Source organism: Ambystoma mexicanum, chromosome 14 (assembly GCF_040938575.1).
Source record: "Ambystoma mexicanum isolate Mex_15411 chromosome 14, UKY_AmexF1_1, whole genome shotgun sequence".
Classification (NCBI taxonomy): domain Eukaryota; kingdom Metazoa; phylum Chordata; class Amphibia; order Caudata; family Ambystomatidae; genus Ambystoma; species Ambystoma mexicanum.
The window spans coordinates 589322971-589346785 of NC_090940.1; positions in this window are offsets into that span (position 1 = coordinate 589322971).

A 23815-nucleotide genomic window follows, 5' to 3' on the forward strand; every position below is an offset into this window, starting at 1 on the left:
GCATATCTGCTTATTAGTCTGGTTCCTTGGTGTTTTGAGAGGTGAGAGTATGAGTGAAGCCTATTGTCTCACCCATCGGCTTATTTCATTTCGTTTGGGGTGCACTTGTCATTCTCTCTGGCTGCACATGCAGTGAATGTGTCCCCCTTTTGCACCTTTACAGTGTAGCATATGCCCCCTTTAGTGAAGTCCTGCAGGGACACTTTGGGCCTCATTACAAGGTTGCCGGTCCGGTAAAATTGATGCTGGTGTTACCGTACCGGCATTGTTTACCGGACCGGAGTATTACGATCCGCAATGTCGGTTTAACCGGCTTCGGCAGGGTCCCGCCCTCCCAGGCCTCACCCTTGCCAGTATCATCATTGACACGCAGCAGCCGTGCCAGGGACACTGGCATGCCGCAGTTAAGTGCACATTAAGAGGTGCACAGACATGGTATTAAATAACGGATGCAATGATGCTGTTAACACCAGCATCGCGGAGCAGGCGTTAATAGGAATCTGGTTTGCAGAAACCTGCCACAGGTGCCCACAGTCAGCACAGATAGAGGCAATGGAGTCTGGCACTGCACAAAAGGAGCACTTTCACACACCACACCCCTCCCAGAGCCACAATGCTACCATTAGCACTAGCAGTACTGGAGATGGAGTACATGCATGCACAGCTACTCTTTGAGGAGGCAGTGAGCCAGAGCATGCAGCGTATGCACAGGAGGAGAAGGAGGGAGAGAATGGGCCAACACATAGCCAATGTGCAGGCAGTTGTACCCCGCAGGCAGCCACCAATCCCTCACCTAAAGGCCAGCCCATTCAATCTAACCCCTGCCCACATTCACACCCTGTACCGGCTGGACAGGGACACAATCGCCACAGTAGTGGACCTGATGCATGATGACCTGGTGAACATAATCAATATCTGACAGCCACCCCCCTCCCCCCCGCCTTGCTGAAGGTAGTGTGTGTGTTACACTTCCTGGCCCCAGGCACTTATCAGCACACAGTGGGGCATCTGCATGGAATCTCACAACACTGCTTCTCCTGTGTGCTCACCCAGGTGCTAGATGCACTCCTGTCGCATGTACGCAACCACATAAGCCTGCCACAGACTGCAGAAGTAGTGAATGACACCAAAGTAGCATTTCAAGCACTTGCAGGCATGCCCAATGTCATAGGTGTGCTGGGGGCAGTTAACAGTATAGGCAACCTGTCTGCTGGGTGGACCATGAGGGGTGTTGAATCGGGGGGGGGGCAGTTGACAGCTTAGGCAACCTGTCTGCTGGGTGGGCCATGAGGGGAGTGGGAACATAGCATAGAATTGCATTGATGAGGAGCACAAGTGCACACTGCATGCATGAATACATCATGACTCCTGCCAAAATCCCTAAACATAACCAGGTATGCAATGAAGTGCAGTGAGAGTGTGTAGGCCAATAGAATGCTCAGTCAGATGTGGAAATAGACAAAGCAACCTCAGCATGACCAACATACACACCATGAAGCCTCACACATTGATTAGGAACACACACATTAGGCCTCATTACGATTTTGGCGGTAGCCATGCCGCTATTGGCGGCATGGCTGCCGCCAAAATCGGGTCCGGGTTCCCAGAATGGGGAATTACCGGGCCATTCCGAGTTCCGAGGGCTCGGTAATTCCTCCCTCCAGGAACCCGGGCCCGGACCTTCCCCATTCCCATTTCAGCCCCCATAGGGCTATGATAGGCCCGTTGTTAGCTCCCTCTTCCCCTCGCGAAACCAGACGTGCAGAGCGGGTCCCGCGAGGGGACCTCGTAATGTGGCGGTATGGTGTTAACGGGTCCGCATCGTTTTGCAGCACCCGTTAACCCATTCCACCACTCTTGTTATGAGGCCCATTGTACTGGGTTCACTGAAGTATGAAATCTGTAAATATTCCTGAATGTGCAGCACAGCTAATGCATGTAGATATACAAGGCCTTCACAGCTGTGTCTACAAGCAAACAACAGATGCAGAGCTCACACCAGCACATGTATTAGGTACATCTGAAAACCTGAACCGCATGTACTATAATGCACCACCCTGTACTGACAATGCATGAAATGGGATATGTGCAAATAAAATCACGAGTCAGGATGCTCCGCCAGGGAGGAAACCATCAGTCACACATACAAAATCAGTCGGTGCACGCAGTCTACTGGTACACCGCAGATCACCGCAGATCAGTAGGCCAGTCCTGTTACCTTAAGGACCCACAAGTATAATGGTTTGAATATGGAAACACAGATACGCACAATTATGTTTTCTCACTTGTGGTGTCCCTCAAGGTTCGTCTTTGTCCATGATTCTGTTTAACATATATATCTGGGCTTTAGTGTGCCTCATCCGTGCCCACGGCCTCAACTATTACTTGTATGCCGACGACACCCAAATCCTGATCTGGCTGGATCGGGATCAGGCAGTGGCGTCGGCGTGCCTCCGTGACTGTTTGAGGGCCACGGGTGACTGGATGAACCAGAAATGGCTCAAGCTTAATGGGTATAAGACCGAGGTGTTGGTGGTGGCTGTCCCCCTGATCCCTCACTGTGTATCTCTGCCTCCTGGCCTTCTACTCTAGGTCCTCTCCCTTGTCCAGTAAGCAAGGTAAAAAATCTTGGGGTTATTCTCTCTGACACTCTCTCCATGTCTAACCAATTAGCGGCTGTGTGTCAGGCTGGCCACTATCAACTTAAGATCTTGAAGAAGGTCTTGCCTATGATACCTGAACCCCTTCGCCCTCCGGTGGTTGCCGCACTGATTTTATCTCGCCTGGATTACTGTAAATCTCTGTACCTAGCCCAGCCTATTGGCCTGATACAACGGTTACAATGATTACAGAACCTAGAGGCTAGGGTAGCCACGGGCACCCCACATGGAGCTCATATTTCCTCTGTATTGCGTTCACTTCACTGGCTGACGATTAGCCAGCGCATCCTTTTTAAGGCTATGTGCATTGTCCATCGGGCTATTCACGCCCAAGGAGCGGAATTTCTGCAGGCCAAATTTCTATGTTACCTTCCTGTATGGGATCTTCGCTCCTCTTCCGCCGACTTCTTGGCTGTCCCGAGGTTCCAGCGTACCAGGATAGGTGGCAGAGCCTTCTGCATAGTAGCGGCTAATCTATGGAATGGCCTGCCTTTCGCAATGAGAAAAATATCTAATCACCTAGCTTTCCAAAAAGCTCTGAAAACTACTCTTTTTTAGGCCTTCGTATTGTGGCCTCACTAGCATTGGCTCTTTTCTCCCATTCTAGCGCCATGATGCCTTTGGGCGGCCGTGCGCTGTATAATTGCATGTAACATAACATAATAATTATTCACTACACCCAGATCTGGCAGTTAGGTGCAAGACACATCCAATGTAGCACCATTCCACCATGTTAGCACCCATCCAGACGTATTACAGTACCGTCAACCTTCACCCGTGCTACATACTACCTATGGACATCTCACCTAGTCATATGGGGGTATGTGTCGATGCATATGTACATGGAGACTTGTGTATGTAGTATGCATACTGGGGATACCCGTGTATCACAATGATGAGAGCAGGCATATGTGTAAGTAGAGACTGTATATGCACACACCTTATCCATTGGTACCACAATCATGAAAAGTGAGACCACAGTGGTCTGTAAGACAAGAATTGTGCATGTGCAGGGTCTCATTTAATGGGCCATGTGGCAGCAACTGCAGTTACCCCACCCCCCACAATGATTAGCCCTATGTTCATCTTCTGGGCAACAGAGAATGACAATTGCCATGTACTGTCATGTCATCCTGTGTTTCTGTGTTTTTTTACAACAAGACTGTACAGCCATTAATTAATTAATCACAAGTACCCTTTTTCTTGCTCACATGCAGGTGATGCCGGGTATCCCCTGAAGGCCTGGCTCTTGACCCCCATCAGGCAACCACACAACAGACATGAAGAGGCCTACAACCGTGCACATGCACGCACTTGCGTAACCATTGAGCAGACATTTGGCCTGTTGAATGCCTGGTCCCGCTTCATCAGCAGGTCAGGGGGAACCCTCATCTATACAGTCCAGAGAAGGTGAGCAAAATGGTGCTAGTATGTGTGATGCTGCACAACATGTGCATCCGGTGCATCATCCCCCTGACCCCTGACATGGACATGGTGCAACCTGAGGATGAAGAAGATGCTGGGATTCCTCAGCACCACCATAGCCACGATGGACATGCCACACGGCAAGCATTCATTGACAATGACTTCTGATGGAATGTGAAAATAATGGCACTGGGTGTGGTCACACTGGGTGCTGGACAATGTACATAATTAAATTGACACACACTCAAGAACCAATGTGCAAGCATATTAGTTTCTTTGCTACACCAGGTGTATTGAAAGATGAGGAACAATGTACAGATTATCTTTTGTAAACCTTAGACTTCTATCCCACTAAATCTACCCCACATCCCCTCCCCCACCAGCCCCACACCCAAAGCCCCAACACCCCACTACCACTACCACCTATCCCAACACCACCACGCCCCCACACCCAACACCCCCACAACCACTGCCTGTACGCCCGCTGCCCCCGCCTCCATAACCCCCACATTCCCTTCCCAAGTACTCCCTCCACACATGCACTGGTTAAATGGCCTATTTGCAGCCCCTTTTTTTGGATGGGGTGAGCCCCCTTCGACCGATTCAGTCACTGTGAGTGACGCACAGGGCTACTTTGGGTCGAGCTACTTGGAGTAACTCTAGTGGATGGGGCTAGTTGGGTGGTGATGTGCCGCTGTTCGGCAATTGTGGCCACCAGCATGTTTATGGACGACATAACTTCATTCCCCTCACGCACACGCCTTGCCAGTTTGTACACGCCCTCGGTTGCCCTGCCGAGCATACGTGCAGTGTTGCGGGAGGTGTCCTGCATTGTCTGGCATGTCAACTCTACCTCGGTGAGGTATCGGCTGACCAGGGTGTGCAAAGCCTCTTGACACTCCTTCCGTCTACTGAGGCAGCCCTCAGTGTCCCTAATGCGGCACAGTCCTGGCAGTGGCAAGGGAGGTGGGCTCTGACGGCCTGGGGGGTGACCACAGCTTCTTCATCCTGTGCTACATAGCTCTGTGTGTTTGGTCCAGTGGCCTCAAAAGTGCTGTGTGCTCCTGTGTCATCCGTTGGACTTGCAGGGTGGTGCACCTGGGTGGGTGGGGAGGAATCTGGATGTTCGGGCAGGCTCTGGACAGAGGATTCTGGATCTACTGGCAGGCTCCAGACTGGGGAATCTGGCTCTTCCTGGTGATGTGCCGCCTTTGCCACAGGTGTTTTCGGCTGCTGTGCCGGCTTGGGCGCTGGTGGAGTTGACTTGCTGGGATGCTTGGCCACAGTAGTAGTGTTGTGGAGCAAATATATCGCGGTGGTGGGAGGGTTGAGCGGTAGAAGTAGTTGCACGCTCGGCTCTTGCCGCGCTGGTGCCTGGTTCCTGGCTAGTGGGGGTTGATTTTTTTGTGCTGGCAATGTGCTGCAGTGGAATTGAGTTGGTGGCTAGTTCACTCTCGTTGCCAGATGATGTGCCTGTGGGGGACAGTGAAGAAGGGCATTAGCAAAGTGTGTGAATCCATCTGACATACATCAATTCTAGTACATTCATATTCATATGCATTGTCATGGTCACGGTGTAGGCCATGGCATGGTGCACACATGATTGTGTGGGGGAAGCATTGTGGGCACATATAGTTGTAGTGTGGGCATGGAGAGCGCAGTGTCTGTTGGCTGGGGTACTGGTGTGCAGTGGCTTGGGTGTTGTGACCATGCCACAGGGGCTCTGTGACATGTACAGTTTGATTGTGATATATATGTGTTCAACTTGTGGACTTTGCTGCATTGATGTTGAGTCTGCTGGAAGGGACATGGTGGGAGTGACAGGTGTGCGACTGGTGTCATTGATGTGTGCATCTTGCCATGAGATGGATTGGGCCATGTGGTGGCACGGCGGTGACGGCAGATGTTTGACAGTGATGTGTATCTGTGCATGCAGATGGTACTTGTGTGTGCATTACAGGGGACATGTGGGGTATCTCAGTGGTGTTTGTTGCCTGTCTTCCTGGCAGGTACATACTTGAGTGCAATGAGGCTGTCAGTGGGCGGCAAGGCAGAAGGGATCTGGTGCCACTGACTTGTCATTTGGACTTCACCATTGGCATTGGGGATACATGTGTGTGATTTGTGATGTAAGTTATGGGCACTCACCAGCATCTCTGGATGACGCTGCTCCCATCTCTGCATCTCCTACCCTCTCGATACTCTCCTTGTGGATGATGGTGCTGCAGTTCTCCTGCCATGGCTGCAGTTTTATGGGCGATTACGCACCACCTCCTGTGGAAAGCCCCTGGCTGCGCTCAACGGCAAGGAGTTTACGGACCCAGAGACGTAAGTCATCCCATATCTTACTGCAGTCCCTCACGGTCCAGGGAGTTTTCCCCAACGCAGACACTTTGGTGGCCTCTTCCTCCAATATCGCCTTCTTCCTTAACTGTGCTGGGCGCCGCAGATCTGCTCCACACACCACATCGGCATGCTCAACTAGTGTGTCAGCAAGCATATTGAGCTCCTGCTCACTAAAGCAGAGTTTGCAGCGATGGACGGTGCCTCGTGACGATGTCATACTCCTCAGTGTAGGTGTGCACTTGGTTTAGCAGTACCACTCCTGTAGGATGAGGATTTATATGGATTGTGATTTTAAAGATGGCCGCCAATGCATTTCCCATTCTGGCGCGATGACGTTGCTTCCGGTGCCAGTATTACCGGTACCAGTATTTACAGCTTCTTCGATGCCGGAGTCGGTATCTGCGGCATCAATGATGCTGTTATCAGGGTTTAGGGGCCATTACCGGCATGCCGGTGATACCGTTTCCGGCATGCTGGAATGCGCTTGCACGCTGACTCGGAATCTACCATAGATTCCGTCAGCAGTGCTACATGGACAAGTAACAACGGCATGCCAGTAATTTACTTTTTTTACCGGCAACCTTGTAATCAGGCCCTTTGTGTCCCTTTTATTTTTCTTTAAGTAACACCACAGATACTTGTGTGATGTGTGCTAAATATTGTAAATCCATGGAACAAAATAGCATCAGACTGTAGACCGCCCATGACCTTTCCTCTTACAAATGAGAAATAAATACGAGAATGCTGAACTTTGAAATTATTCATACGATGGAAAATGAAGCTCTTTGTTCGCTAATCTTCAGTATTTTACATGTTGTAAAGCCATGTAATGAACGGAAACAGAAATTGCAGGCCGTGCTTTGAGTTTGAAAATGCTCATCTGACATAAATTGGGCAACATAGACATTTGCTGATACAGAGATACTGAGAGTGTACAATGAAAAATGAACACGCCAGTTTATCTGCAGATGTCATAATGCCAATGAAACGGGATGTAAAGGTACTTTTTCCCTCGACGTGACTTCTCGTTCGATTTTGAATCAGATGCCTCATGTACAAACTCATCACTGGTCCTTAATTGGGAATCTCTCGCCCTTTGTTGTTTGCTAGGTCTATGGAATCTCACCAGGAACACAAAGTTCTGGATTTTTGCCCCGTATGATGAGACTGATCAGACAATAAACGTTAGATTCCGAGCCTTCACTCCCAGCAAACAAATCAGAAAGCCTGAGCACAGAAAAAAAAGTCATGAACAGAATGTCAAAAACATTAGCTCACGAATGTGAAACCAAAATATAAAATATGCTAAAAAAAAACTCCAGCTTGTCTGAAGCTCTATTTATGAACTCTTATTGTTTTGGCCCCTATATGTTTGTCAAGAGGCAGTTGAATACATCGTGCCTGCCCCACCCCTGCCTCCATACAACAGAAACGAGAGAAGTACATCATTCATGGCGTTAGCCACTTTCCCGCCTAAATACTGCACCTATGAGAGACGCTACTCACAAAGGCAACCATACTAACCTTACCCTGGAACCATCCAAGAGATGTTTGCAATCCATGAACCTGCTGCAATTGAAGAGAACAAGAGCAAGTGACATTACTGTCAGACCAACACACGTAGGCGCACGCGACACGAAGCAGATATGCACTCAACATGAAGTTACACGGACACTTGTTCAAACTTGCATCGAGAGATGAAGAATATTACCTGCATTCAAAAGAGACTAGAAACATGTCATAATCAATGTATACCCCGAAACGAAAGACACATAAGAATAAACATAAAAAGTTGCTTAACTCAAAAGAGCAACAAGAACGAGCAGCCATTTTGGATAAAATGGATGATGCTGTCATGCCAGAGTGAATGGAGAATCTAAGGATGCCTCAAAGCTGCAGAGAAATTCAGTTTTCTGAATTAGCTGGAACCAAGATCTGCACAGACCAGACAGGAGATGCATGGCCCGCCTCCAAGGTTATGTCATGAAAGGGAGGGACATAAAGTAGAACAGACGATAACAATTCCCAAGCGCAAGCCATATTTCTCTTAGATTAAGTAAAAGAACAAACAACCTTTGAATGCCAGGTGCCGGCAAATTAAAAGCTTGAAATTGCATGAGGAATAGCTCAACCAAGTCTCTAGAGGCCATGTAAGGTAATAACACCTATAGTAATACAAGTTAAATTCATGATAAAATCAGAGCAATATAATTCAAAATGTGGTCTCCTCACACGTGACTTGCGATTAGAAAACTGTGTCCATTCATTAGCGCCCAACGCATATATACAACTGACTCAACTCCCTAAACGTTCTCAGAACAGAAACACCAAACAAGGCAAGTTCAAAGTTATTCAGTTTAGGGCTTGTGGCCTAGGGAATCCGGGATGGTATCTCAGTTAATTGGAAAAAGCAACACCTTGGAGTCTTTCTCCCACCACTATGTTGTGCTCATGTGCTAATGACCTGCCTAATGTCCAAGGTTGGTGAAGTCAGTACCAAACAATCATTACTCTCCGATAATGCTGTCTTGCAACTGTTGGATACGTCAATTATTATGGCAATGATGTCGTTCTTACCGTATCACGTTAGGGGTGGTCCGAGGTGGGGCCACCAGAGTTCTATAACCAATGAAAACACAGAACAGTATAGGTTCTATATGTAGACAAATTCCCGCCATTAATCGGAGGTTCCCATAGGTTTTTGTAAAAGCAATGTCAATTATGATGTATTTTTTTATTATAAGCTGATGTTCAACATGAAAATTATTGAGAGCGTTGAGACGTCTAGTGTTTATTGCTATCCCTTTTTATTGTCATACGATGATTGTGAATAAAACACTTACCTTGACAATTAACTTGATTCCTCCATTATTGTGCGCTAAATTTCTTGGCCTGGCTGTTCTGCTTAGGACTGGGTATTCCCAGCCCCTCCATTACATATGGTAGCAGTTTGGATGGATATTGAAATCGTTCGACAGTAGCCTCCTTAAAGAAAATCCTTCAGGGTTCCCACAGGTGCTCCGCAGGACAAAGGCAAGTGGCCGATTGAGGGAGATTCGATACTGAAGTCCTCGGCCGATCCACAGAAGGTGGGACGGGTTTGTTAAAATAATAGTGGGGAATAGAGATAAAAGGTTTATTTATGAGAGGATACCTAAAACCAGGGTTATGGAAGGTGGTTGTCTAAACCTTGAAACGAGGTATTAGGTTACTAGGAGGTAAAAAGTGATTACCTGCGACAATGTCAAGGAAGAAGGTGGCACGCCCCTTTGCAGCAAGTTTAAGAGATAAGGGGATACCTTGTAAGGAAAGGGAAGAAAGACAGTAATAGGGGTTTATTGTGTTATGTTATATAGAAGGTGCACCCATATGTGAAATAATTGTTGGCACCTGCGGGTGGGTGAAAAGTGGTTTAACCTGAGAATAAAAAGGCTTTGTTGATATTGGTTTACATTGTAGAGCATGTGGAATTGCGGTTTGGGCTCAAAGTCGGAGTCCTGAGTGTGGATGGCATTTTTGGTGCGTGCCCAAACAGTTGGTGTTGTAGCCAGAAGGAGGGGTAGAACGTGTTGGTAATTGAAGAAAACGTTGTTGCTAAGCGATTGTGAAGATGGGGTGGGTATGAAGGGTTTTTTAAGGTCTGATGCGTATCGGCAGTCAAGAGCGTGATGTGCCATCCTGGGAGGGGACACTCTCCTTATGCATTTGTGCAAATCTCTCCGAAGGTACAAGGAAAAAATCCACATGTACCATGCAGAGTGAGTTTGTGGCACAGCAGACAACATTTTTCTACCTTTGCCCCAAGAGGGTACGCTTTCAAAATCGGTGTGAAATGGATGGACCCCAGCTGGCCCATAAGACTGGGGGTCTCCAAACAGCCTTTTAAGATGAGTAGCAGCACCCTCGAGATAGATGGGGAAGTAGATTTGGACTCTTGCACCAAATAATAATGACAACTCAATAGTTTGGCAAAGGGAGTCCGTTTAATGACAAGTATAAAAAACGGGAAGTTCAATGAACATCAGCAACCGCTCGATCTTCCTTCTCGCTTAAAACTCCACTTACTTTCAAAAAAACACAATATTTATATCAAAAACTCATCATCATTGAGGCGCAATCTTAAAAACCTAACATGCAGCGTGATTGGTCATAGGACGGTAACTTTAACATAGGTACTATAACTGTATGTGGTAACGGGGAGAGGGGATTGGATAATCAATGTCAGGTGGGGCAACTAAGCCCTCCCTTCAAAAAGGCTACTATAAACATCACTAAAAGTATGATGTCTCATTGGTTCTACTCACTATAGAACCCTAAATTACACGGTCACTCTGATTGGGTTGGCATCAACACCAATCATACTTTTCCACTTGCGCTTAGCGGCATGCAGAATAACCAGACAGGTGCAGGGAGTTAGTCTGCACCCCAGCTTCCCTCCAATTATGTTGCAATCATTCATCACCTCAGTGGTCATGTGTCAATTACTTTGTAGTTTGGCCTTGAGTCTACTTCTTGGTCTGAGAAAGTTAAGGAGTATGATTATGGCAGGGCTCCATGCGCAGGTCTGAAAGTCTCATCCCTTCCTGCCGGTCTTGCCACGTGATCAGGACACTGTGAAATCAACCTCATCTTCATACAGTTTTGTGTATTTGGTTTAATTCTGCCAGTCGTCGACCATCTGTGGCTTATATTGACCTTTCTGAACAGGCTACTCTGTTATTTTTCTGTTTAATATGTATCCACTGTTGGCCTATTCTAGCCCGATACTACCTTGGCTTCTTGGCATGGTTACCTTCAGCTGGGTTTCTCTCCTTCTTAATTCTCAATTTGTTTTCTGCAGCACTCTCCTTTTGAGACCTTTAGTAACCTTTGTTCAATTCTGCTCATGTGTGTAGTGGATTTACACTCATCTATAAAGTGCTTTCGAGGTACCTATATGTATAGTTGGTGCTTGCCGCAATCTCTTTTACTACTAAGCATAAGCAAGCTTCACAATTTCGTTGCTTCTTGTAGTTTCTTACATCTGTACATGTTTAAACTAACTTAATATCTTCATTGTGTATATGGCATAAGTTTCTTCATCTTTGACATCAATTTCTTCATTTTAGGCTCAGGATGTCACTTATCCATGGTATTTCATTTCCTTGTCAGTATTCGTAGGTCATTATATCTTCTATATGTGCGTCAGTCTGATTTCTCCTGACATCACCATTCGTCTTCCTTTAGTATCTTCTTGGCTTCTTCGGGTATTACATTCTGACAACCGTCATTTTGTCTTGCCTGTAGATTTGGTTTTCTCTATAGGTACCTTACTGTCCAGGTATTCTTAGGTGTCAGTAATTTAATGGGTGCTGTTACTCTGATAGGCACTGGGCAGAGCCCAGCTGTGGCTCTCTGCTGGTTTATCTGTTCATCATACATCACATATTTTGACGTGAATGTACCTGGTACATTGAAGGGGGTGGCTGGAGTGTGGATGACACTAGACACTTCCTCTTCACTCCCCCTTCTGGGTGATTCATCAACCACTCTCACTTCTTCCTTTGCCCTCACTTTTCTGTCATCCTCTGGGTCTAGACATTTATGCCTGCAGAAAGGTTCCTTTGGGGTCCATATCTTTTTGACTCCCTTCAAACATCCTGCTGTTCTTACATGCTCATCTTTGTTCCATGTCATTAGTTGACATTCTCCACTTGGATTGCAATAGATCCATTTTCCATATTTTCTATGTCTCTTTGGATACCAAAACTTTGTTCCTTCTGGTGCATAAATGCTAGCCTTCAAAAAGTCTCTTATTTCTTCATCAGTCAGTTCTTTAGGCTTCCATCCTGACTCGACATCAATCATGATTTTCATCCCTGTGGCCGTTTTTGAAGGTTTCTGGCACTGAGAGATTATTAGCTTGATTATATAGAATCCAAGCAATATCATCACCATCAGGGCTCCTAGGAACCTGAATGTGTCTGCCATCCATTATGGAACCCATGAAAACAGTGATCCAAACCAACTGTCATCATCATCTTCGTCAACTTCATCTATCATCTGGTTCTGTAGTTTTGTCAGTATACCAATGGCCTCTGTTAAGGCTCCATTTTCGTCATCGTGTGATGGTGTAAATGTGCAACATGATTCTCCGATTTTTGCACAAACACCTCCATCCGTAGCTGTGATCATGTCTAGGACACATCTGTTCTGGAGGGTCATTAGTCGAGTAGCTCTTAACTCTTCTTTGATTGCATTAAATCCCTTTTTTTATAAAAATGTATTTGTTATTAGTTTGAGTAACAAACTTTTACAAATATGCAATATATTTTAAAAACAATACAAAAAATCAAATTTCATATTTAACAATTGCTACACTTTGAGAAATTAAATCCAACATCTACCAGACTTAGGAAATCCGCTGCTAATAACATGAGAATATATGTCGCAAAAACTGTAAAAAAGAATTTTCAACTTAAAAGTTTGGAACAAACATCCTTAGACAACTATTGCTCTAAGATCACATTACATAAAGTTAAATGTTCCTCAATTATCAGTAGAAAGCTGGACAGCGCCATCAACATACGCATATTGTTCTCCATCATACAACGATTCCAAAACATTTCACAAGAGAATACAAGATCCAAAGGTGCAAAAACAACTAATTTATTTTTCCTTACATCTTCAAGAACCGAGCAATAAACCACTAAATGTTTTAGGGTTCCACTCTGTGAGGCATTTTTACATAAGCAACCACACAAGTCATCACTGAAGGTGGGGAAGCTTTTACATACAGATGTTGTCTCCAATGTGTGAAATTGGTTTAACTTGAATCTTAAATACAAAAGACGGAACTTGACGCTTGGACTTTTTAATAGATACAAAGAACGCCATTCCTTCTTTCTAAAAAACAGTGAATATAGTAAGTTTTGTATGTTTTGATTGAGTCAATAGTCTGGATCCAATCATGTTCATATAGTTTCTTCTTTAAGTTCGGTAAAAGAAGTTTCAAGTCTGCACTTGATGAGTTTATGTTGTCTAGGAAGTTGTTCATTTTTTTAAAGAAATACCTCATTGAGGAGACCTTGTTTCCTAACATTATTGTATTTTAATCCTAAACATTAAAACGTGCAGGCGACAGAATTTTAGAGTAGATGGTAAGTCGACGCCAAGTCCACCTACCGCTTAAGGAGAATAATGCCAGTTCATGCCATATGACTGCATTGGGCACTGAAAGAGCCAAACCCAGTACTTCTTTCCAAAGTTTACAATGAAGTCGATTCAGAAGAGGCTCAATTTCTAACAGACAGATATGAAGCCCATATAATAGAATAGGCTCTACTTTCAATATGTAGAAATCAATGAGGGGAGGTAAGGAATATTTGCAGTGTTTTTCCATAATAATCTTCATCATAGAAGCAAGGGGACGAGATTTGGTGTTGAGAGATGCCGACCATAATGCAAGTGAATTAGTATTGGAAATAGTATAGCTAAGATAACACGTGGCTATTGCCCGATCAATTTGTTCTTGTCCAATAGAGCAAGTGTAAGATTTTATTTTTTTTCCTATTTGAAAATATGTTAATGTTAAATTTTTTCTGTATTTACCATTAAGTTATGTTGGTCAGCATATTTCTCAAAGTTGTTTAATTTGCACTGTAGCTCAGATGACGTACGATCCATAAGTAAGATATCATCTGCAAAACACATCCAGTGTATTTTCATCTCTCCCAGGCGGATTTGGTACATAGCTGAATCCTTCCAAAGTTTCTCCATATCACTTATATACAAGTTAACGATAGTGGCTGCCAAGTTGCATCCTTGCTTTACACCCGTCATAGTGACGATTGGAGATGTTAAAGCGCCTGCATTAGTGATTCATACTTGAAAAGTTGTATCGCAATGCAAAATGGCTAGAAGTAGGATCAGTCTAGGAGAAAAGCCAAGAGCCAAAAGTTTAGCCAATAAGAGCTCTCTAATGATAGTATTAAATGCTTGTGAAAGATCTAGGGCAGCCATATAAATCGGGCCAGAATTAGGTTCTTTAGCATTGGCTCAAAGATGAGCTATGATAGTAGCATTCAACAAGGTACTCTTTTCCTTACGGAATACAACCTGGTCTTTAGAATATATATCATTCGCAGTGATAAAGGTTTGAAGGTGTGAAAGTAAAAGAATTGCAAAGAGTTTACCTAAAGCGTCCATCACAGCAATAGGACGAAAATGTGCCGGATTGTTTGGGTCACCCTTTTTAAAGACGGGGATAACTATAGCGTTACACCAAGATTTTGGAATTTTATTGATTGCAAATATGTTGTTAAATTTATTATAAAGAACAGTAGCCCAGAACTTTGGATCTGATTTAAATACACATGCGGGAATCCCATCCGGGCCAGGTCCTTTAGATGGTTTAAGATTTGTGATGGCAAGCAGGATCTCCTCTCTCGAGAATCTGATAGAATCCTCACAAAGATAAGTTAAGATCCCAGAATCATATGTTTCAAAAGCTTTAGAGAGTTTCAATTTGTCAGCAATATAGCTATTCCACGTGTTGGCTGAAATAAATGATGCCAGCACATTTTGATTTAACTTTTGTTTATCCATATTTTACGAGAATCCTGTTTTGCTAAAAGTGCCACAATAGTTTGATTTTGTGTGTTATGATAGTGGTGTTTAGTCACCTTGATCAAAATATGATACTTTGCTTGGATACGATTTTTGTGTAGTTTATATTGACTAAAATCAACAACGGTACATTTGAGCTTTCTGAGTTCAAAGTTTTTTGTTTTTTGTAATTAATGCTAGTTCATACGGCAAAGAACTTAAGGGAGAGTTATCTGTATTTTGTGCATGAGAAGCTAAGGCATGCAAAGTATCCTGAATTAGAGAGTTATTCCATTTCTCCCTGGTGGTGGTAATCAAGATTACATCACTGTATTCTTACCAAATTAACTAGCTCATTATAGAAGTAAATTCTCTACAAGTATGCAGCGAGTTCCATCTTACGGAATGATGGGTCTGGTCGTTTTCTATCGTGCATAACATTCAATTTTTCTATATGATCGCTCCAAGTACATTTGCGTGCCCTTACCTTTTCAGTCATAGATAACAGGTCAGCCGTCACAAAGAAATGTCAATATAGGAATCTTCGTTAAAAAGCACCACGTGGATATTCCATTCAATTAAATGTTTCTCCCATGCATTGCCTCTTTGAACAGCTTGCTGGTGGCGCAACGAATATCTCGAAAATTCTCTATCGGTGATAGCGTTTGTACAGACAAAATTAAAATCACCTCGCACAATAATTTGAAGATCAGGATTTTTTTAAATAAGCATTTTCTAGCACCCAATCTATGTCGTCAAGAAGTATCTCAAAGCTTTGTTTTGCTGTATTGAAATATAGGCAAACTCTGAGCATTTCGCTTAAAGGTTCAACTATCCAACTACATTTGAGTGCCAACAACAAAGCTGTAGAGCAAAACACAGAAGTCTTGTATGTGTAAGCGTTATTCAGTAGTATTGCAATACCATCACTTGGGTGCCCTAACAATGCTTTTGATGCAGGTACAGAATAACAGGGAAAACCATCAAAGTCAAAAGCATGCAAACACATTGTTTCTTGCAGTAAAATAGCAGCAGGATACTGGTCAGATGGTTGTGAACCCTCTATGGTTGTGTTGATGGTCTGCAGTAACTCCCATCTGGTTATCTGCAACCATTTAGTATTTGCTCAAACCTGAACTCTTGGCATCAAGATCAAGGTGAATACTGAAGAAGTCTGACTGAACACTCTATGCTCATATGGGATAGCACTGAAAGCTTCTATGGATTTTGCAGAGAAATCATTTTCCCTCTGTTCTCTTCATAAGCTCCATAGATCTCTTCTTTCTTAGGTGAGCATCTGCTTTTGGGAAACTGTCAATATTCAGATCACTTTTTGGAATCACCAACGCTGGAACATGGACATTCACCAGTGTACATATACCTCCCCAATTCTCCGGCAATCTGATATATGCTTTGTTTTGGCATTGTTTCTTGTCTTTATGTCTTGAACATAATCATCTTCATCTGGATCTGTTTTCTCAGTTGCCCATTTGAGTGAAGCATCATTTCCCATGAACTGACCTCTGGTCTTGTACATTATTTCAACAGCTACGAAGATTTTTGACTTCCCCATACTGTACGGTAGGAGTGCACACACAAACCATTCTTCCTCTGAAAAGCAGCCTTCCAACTTCCTTCATATGTTGGTACCATATGTTGTTTCCCAAGTGTAATGTGCTGTCCAGGTAATCGTTCAATTCGTTATTGTCTTCTTGTGTGCTTCTTCTAATTCTTAATGTCTTCCTGTAGTTTGCTATAACCACATCCTTAAACACATCCGTATAGCTTCTTCTTGCTGGAAGATTCTCAGGTATCCCCATCAATGATATGGGTGGGTCCTCATGTATTATTCTTGTTGGAGTTTGCGCAATTTGCTTCATCCTTTCAATAAACCAATCAGGCATAAAAATGTCTCTTATAATTTCTGTTTGTGTCTTCTCTCCAGGCACTGCCCTGATATCATGTCTCGCAGGATCAGGTGTGTTTGCAGATGTTGTCTCTGTTTGCTTATTCACTAAAGCCTTTTGTCTCTTTAGTCTCCTTAAAAGTTCAGCTTTCTCCATTTGTCTCTCAACTTCTCTTGGTGTGGAACTTCTCATCGTTGTTTGTCCAAGCTTCCCCCATTCTCTGGAATGTGATTCTGCACTTATTGACACTATACCAGGTGTGAAAGTACTCATTATCTGTCTACGCTTACCCTTCAACAACCCTTTCTCAGGTTTACTTTGCCGACCTTGTCTCCGGCGTTTCAATTCATTCGCTACATCAAGTGTTGTGCGTGTGTCATCATCACGTCCATCTCAAGTTCAGTCACTCTACCATTCTTTCTAGGAACTGGAATGACTATGTAAGGTCTGGGTACCTTTGTAGGTTTCATGCGTACATCATTAGGTAAGTGCACGGGAACCTGAACGCTTTGTGCCCCAATTAAAAATGCAGTTATAATCTTTAATGACAGTAGTATGATAATGAATACTATGCATGTGTAAATAATACATGTGTATGTTAATTTACAGCATGTGTTCCTTAGCCAATATGAATGCCTCTCCTCATGAGGGAGGACAAAGTTACTGTTCTGGTTTCCCATCTCGATCATCTAAAGAAGCAAACTAACTCTTTAGTCCATGCTAAACATTGCCACTCTATCTGGATTCTGAATAATAGACTGTCACTTGTCTCTGGAAACAGTTCCTTTTCTATAAATGAAAGTTCCAAATGAGGCAATAAGTTCAGCAAATCCTAATGTGCATGTTCCATGTAAACCAATTCCCAATCGATGCCTCTAATCTGTTTTACTCCAGGCGACATGTTGGCTTTTTGTCAGCATATACAAAATTGAAGTCCTTGGCAACACCTTCACGATCTATCCCTCAAAGGAAAGTTTACACTCTTTTCCTGTGATTTTGATGCTGACTCGAAAGTTCGACCTACATCACAATTCCATGCAGGAAAATACTCAGATGTGTAGTGTTCGTTGGGTCTCTGATAAAAGTGAGGACATCAACATTGGCATGTCTCCCCACAAGTTCTGGAAAGTATTCAATTAAGCAAAATAATATGTTACTGGCTAGTCTGCTATTCTCCTGTGACAGGGACATGTGTCTTGTCCTCGCTGTACTCCAAGAGCAAAATAAACTGTTCTGCAATCACTGTGAGCAGCCTCCTTATTGTCTTTTCCTTTTCAGGATCTTGAAGAAACTCTGTTATGTTTGTGAGCCTTCCACCAACGACGGGTATGACCTCAATACTAGCTCGAAATAGATCAGAATGTCTTTGGTGAGGTCACTACTGCCTGACACCATAAGTAAGTCCAAACAGGGATTCTGTGTCGAAAGAATCAGGATACTGTATTCTCTTCCAATGTATGTATCCTCAATCAAAATTTGGCATCTCTTTTCTTATCATGGCTTCAGTGTGCCTCAGTCCAAAGTTCAAAGTTACCAAGCTATTTTGTGGCTTATACGTGCAATTCTTCTTCTTCACCCTGCAACTAGGATGCACAGAGTGTCCGTGTTTTTATGTCCTTCTTTCCCTTATTTTGCTCAAAGGAAGTGTCCATAAATAAGCCACGACTTTGCACAAATTTATTTGCCTTTGCTTGGCTGGTCATGCGTCCATTTTCCTTATTATGGATCTTGTCTGCATGTGCTGTGGTTCTTTCCCATTGTCTATAGTCTCTTCGTGTTGGGGTGCAGGCAGAGGGTCAACTCCGATGTATGGCTTGATATCACCCAGAAAGATCCAAGCTTGTATTCCCTGTAGCTTGACTGCAGAGGATGTGACGTCCTCCACTCTAAAGGGACGGTTGAACCTTGGCTCGTCCCACTTTTTCCTCATGTGATTTCTCACCAGGACTGTGTCCCCAGGGAATATTGGAGGAACATGTAATTCTGGAACTTGGTCTGTTGTAGTATCTCCTTCTGTATTCTGTACTGCCATACACCCTTCTTGTCGTCGCTGCAGCTGTCCTGAAATTACAGTAAGACAAGATGTCATGCAATTCAAGTAATTTTGCATTTCCGATCTGAACACTTCTCGTGTTGGCTGAGCATCACATCTAGCTATATTTCGGGGAGTTAATGGCTTGTGCATCCTTCTGCCCGTCACGATTTCGTGTGGCGTGAGATGATGGTCAGAACCAGGCTGATTTCTGAGTGCATACAGTGCCAGTGGAAGACAGTGCAGTCATCCCTTCTTCAGAGTAAGCTTCAACTTGGCTATCCTTTGCTTTAACAAGCCGTTGAGCTTCTCACATATGCCATTCCCTTGAGGATGATACGCTGAAGAAAACTTGTGCTTTATACCAAGCAACAAGCTGATCTGTTCAAATACTGCATTCAAAAAATGACGACCATTGTCTGACCTCATGACTTCACACACTCCCCATGTGGGAAATACATCCCTCACCAGGAATTTGGCCGCACAGGTAAAGTCTGGCTGTGTACATGGACCTGATTCTATCCACCTAGAGAATGGACACACCACAACAATTAGATACCTGCACCCGTTACATACTTGAATCAAATTGACATAATCGATACGCAAGTGCTGAAAAGGCCCATTAGGCCTTGGGATAACTCCTCTAATCACACGTAGTGTATGCCCAGCCGTGAACTGCTGACAGATTATACAGTTTACCATTAAAAATGCAACGTGTTCTGCCAAGTTCCGTATGAACCTGTATTCGGCAATTGTTGCTACTAGATTCTCCTTTGTCATGTGCGCTGGATAGTGTAACTGTTCCTGTGCTACTTTTAATAAGGCTATAGGCATCACCAGTCTACCAGTGCTGTCTTGTCGCCACAAGCTCTCGGAGGGTTTTAAAGAACACCCTTGCCACTTCCATAGGTTCTTCTCTTCCTGTGGTGCTTCTCCTTGAAGCTCTGTTAACTGAGTTTTTTCCATATTGCTATAGCCTTCTGGCGCACTTCGCACAACAAGCATTCTATCATGCACATCAGTTATTTCCACCTTTATTATTATTTCATCTTTGGTTGCCACACGCTTGGCTTCAGTGTCTGCTGCTTGATTACCACGTGAGATAAAATCTGACCCTTTTGTGTGGGCGGTGCATTTCATGACCCCTATGCCCACTGGGAGTTATAGTGCCTTAATGAGCTTGTCCAATAAGGCTGCATGATGCACTGGCGTGCTGTTCACTCGGGGGAAGCCCCTCCTTTTACAGCACGCTAGGCCTGTATGCACTGTTGACGTCACATAGGCGGAGTCACTCTACACCGTCACTTCCTGGTCTGGTCGAGTATGAGTATCAATGACAATAATTCTGCACCTTGTGCTGAATAATCTGAGGGTAATGGTGCACTAATGAGTATGCAAAATTCTCCATTTGCCATGTGTTTCAACACAGCAATGCCTGTATATCTCTGTCCATCATTTTGATCGATCCTCGAAGAACCATCAACGAAGACAATTTCTCCTTCAGCCAATGCATTTTCTTTTCCTCTTGGAATCTCATCATAAAATTCTTCATAGTTTGTGCAATCATGTATTGGCTCTCCTTCAGTGACTGGGGGCCTCATTATGACCCTGGCGGTAAGGGGTTTACGCCAGCGTTAGCTGCGCCGACCCCTTACCGCCAATTACGAGGTCCCTTAGCGCCATGGCGCTTTTAACACCTGCTTTTAGCAGGTGTTAAAATCCATGGCGCTAAGGGACCATGGAGTTAATTACGCCACCGTAATTTACGGTGGCATAATTAACGCCTTCCCCACTCCCATTATGCCCTATGGGGCAAAATTGGGAATGGGGAAGGGTAAATGGGGATTGGGGACTTACCGCCCCCGCCAACCTCGGAATGGGGCGGTAAGTCCGCCAACCACCATGGCGTAAACGTAGTTTACGCCATGGTGGTAAAGTCACGGCCCAGGCGGTAACTTACCGCCTGGGTCGTAATGAGGCCCTGGCTATGCTATAAACATAGCTGGGTTCCCTATTTTGCATCAAACTATTTTAATCATTGGATTTGATATGACCACTTCAAAGCAGAAGCTCTCTCAGATGACAATGTGCCTTTTGGTTTCTCTAAAATGGCAAATAATGCGTGCTCGACAAACAACGTCATTAAACACTGCGGCAGCTAAACCTTGTTCACACGGGAAGTGACCCCTGATCACTGGGTCTAAATTCCTGCTGCAGTATGCAGGGGTCTTGTACCCCAATGTGGTTTTCTGTGTGAGTACTACTGTCATAACACTCATATTCGTGTGTGAAAACAGGTAGAATTACTCTGCATAATTGGGAATCCCTAAAACTGGTGCCGTGAAAATGATATTTTTAGTTCAACAAACCCTTCTTCCGTGGTCTCGGTCCACACAATTTTTTCTTTCGTTGCCTGTGCTTTCTTTAAGGCTTGTAACAAGGGCCTGGTATAGGAGCTGTAGTCAAAGGTCCATGCCCTGATATAATTACATAATCCTAGAAAACTCTGCATTTCTTTTATCGTGTGTGGCTTAGCTGTCTTTGTAATGGCTTCAGCTCTTTCAGGGGTAACCTTTTTTCCCTCATGTGAGATCAGCTGGCCTATGTACAGCACTTATTGTTCACAATACTGTAACTTCTCTTTGTCAACTTTATATCCTTTCTCAGCCAGTATAGTTAATAGCTGAAAATAATTGTGTCTGCACTTTTCCTCTGTTGTGCACTGGTTTCAATTTAATCTTCACTTCTCTGACAACATTGGGAGCTTATTTTTCAGATTTTCTCTATCCATGTGTGGCCAAGGTACATATTGTGGCCACGTTCCTACTTTTTCTAGAAAAGGGAACTGTGACACATGACACCGTTTCTTCTCTCATCATTTTTCTGTCTACCGCAGGAGTAATATTCCTGCATCGCTGTCTACCTGGCAACGTCCTTAATCTGTTCACGTAGGATGATGGAGACACCCCCTCTGTCCATATGATACTCCTTCATGCCGATCTGATTGTATGGCTAACTCTGATGTCTTAGGTGCAGATCCACTAGAATCCGACCATCTTATTCCCTTTCCCCTAGAGAAGCGTGTTTCGCGTCTTCTCTCGTCTTCTCTTTCTTGACATTCTTCTCTTTCTGCGTCTGATATTGTCTGCGCCCAACTCGTGCAACTTCTCTCATCCTCCTCATTTCTATTTAGAGTCAGCCTATCTAATGACAGCTCTCTATTTCTGCTACTTCGGGAGGCGTCCTCAGTATCGGACAGCTGAGTGCTCTGAAGTTGCTCATTCTCTCCTCTCCCTTGGGGTACCTTTTCTAGCCACTTCTCATCATATATCCTACCGATCGTTTCCCCAATGCTGCTGGTATCGAAGTCATCTACTATATTTGCCCTAGATGTGCCTGGTACTGGATCGTACTCAGGAAAGAATTCTTCTATATCTTCCCAGTCTACTACTGGATCGGTTTTTTAACCTCTCTTTCCAGATATTCAAGATCCTGTGCTCTCTGTCTTCGCTTACATTATATGTCATCATCAAACTCTCTACGCTTCCTCGCTTTCTCTCTGACTCTATCTTCTTCTAGTTTCCTTGCATCTCTTCATTCATTTGCCCTTTGCATTTCCTCATCTCTTCGTCTTTTTATTCTCTTCTCTCATATCTTTTGTTCTTCTTCTTCTATTCTCCTTTGTTCTTGTCTATCCTGATCATCAGCTATTCTCGACTTATGATTGCATTTTCTCTATTCGTCTGCCTTTTCCTGTTTTCTGACTTGCACATCACAATATAACTGCTCTCGTTTATGTCTATCCTTTTCCTTAGCCCCTTCGTCTCTTAATCAGGTTTCTTTTTTCCCTTCTTTCTAATTCATCCCTTTCTCCTTTTTGTCTCATATCCTCAATGCCTTTACGATCGAGTTTCAATAAAATCTGACCTCCTAACCGTTTGTTCTGTGCGAATGCCATCTCATCTCCTTTCCATCTCTTTCCCTCTCTTCCCGAATCTAGAGATGTACTTGCTTGTGTTTGGATTCCTTTTTCTTTTTCTTGTCCTTTTGGACTTTGGAGGTGATGTCTCGTTCTCTGTCCTTCTCTGGGCTTTCGTCACTACTTTGCATAGGTGACTCATATGATGGGTTGCTATAGCCCGTGGCTGCTTTAAGTTCCCTCAACAGGTATAATCCTTCATCTTTACTAGCCTTGCTTTTCTCTTCAGACGGGGTGGGTGGCACAGAGGGCTCTTTACCCTCCTCTGTGCATAAATTCAGTATCGAATCTAACAGTGGCTCCTCCTCCTTTTCCTCTTGGTACATTTTCCAAAGCTCTAAACTAGCTACGTGTTTGTCTAACTTTTTACCCGTATACGTGGTATGCAAATATGTTGTTATGTGATGCAGGACCGTTTTAGATAGTGATCCGCCTTGTGGCCATGGCATAAACATTTTGTTTGTGGTCCCTTTAACCCATTCTGCACTGTACTGTTTACGCTTAGGTGCATGCTTCGGCAGCTGTTTGCACATGTGCATCAATGGGGTAATGTCTTCCATGCTTAACCTGTTTATCCTGTCCTCTATATAACACTTTGTTATGCTTTACATTTCACAAACAAGATCAACAATATGAGCGAGCACCAATCATCGCAAGCTCCAATTCCATTTGACAACAATAATTTCTCCTTTACTTTTGCTATCTACAACCATCAATCCATGCCATGCAACATTTTATTATTGCAGTCGTGTAATTTTCATGCTATTTTTAACGTGTTTTACCTTATGGCATCATAGATCTACTAAAACCCATAAAACAGACAGACAGACTCCGGCCGGCTACACAAATGTCATGCCATCTGTTTCCTCAGATGCACCCT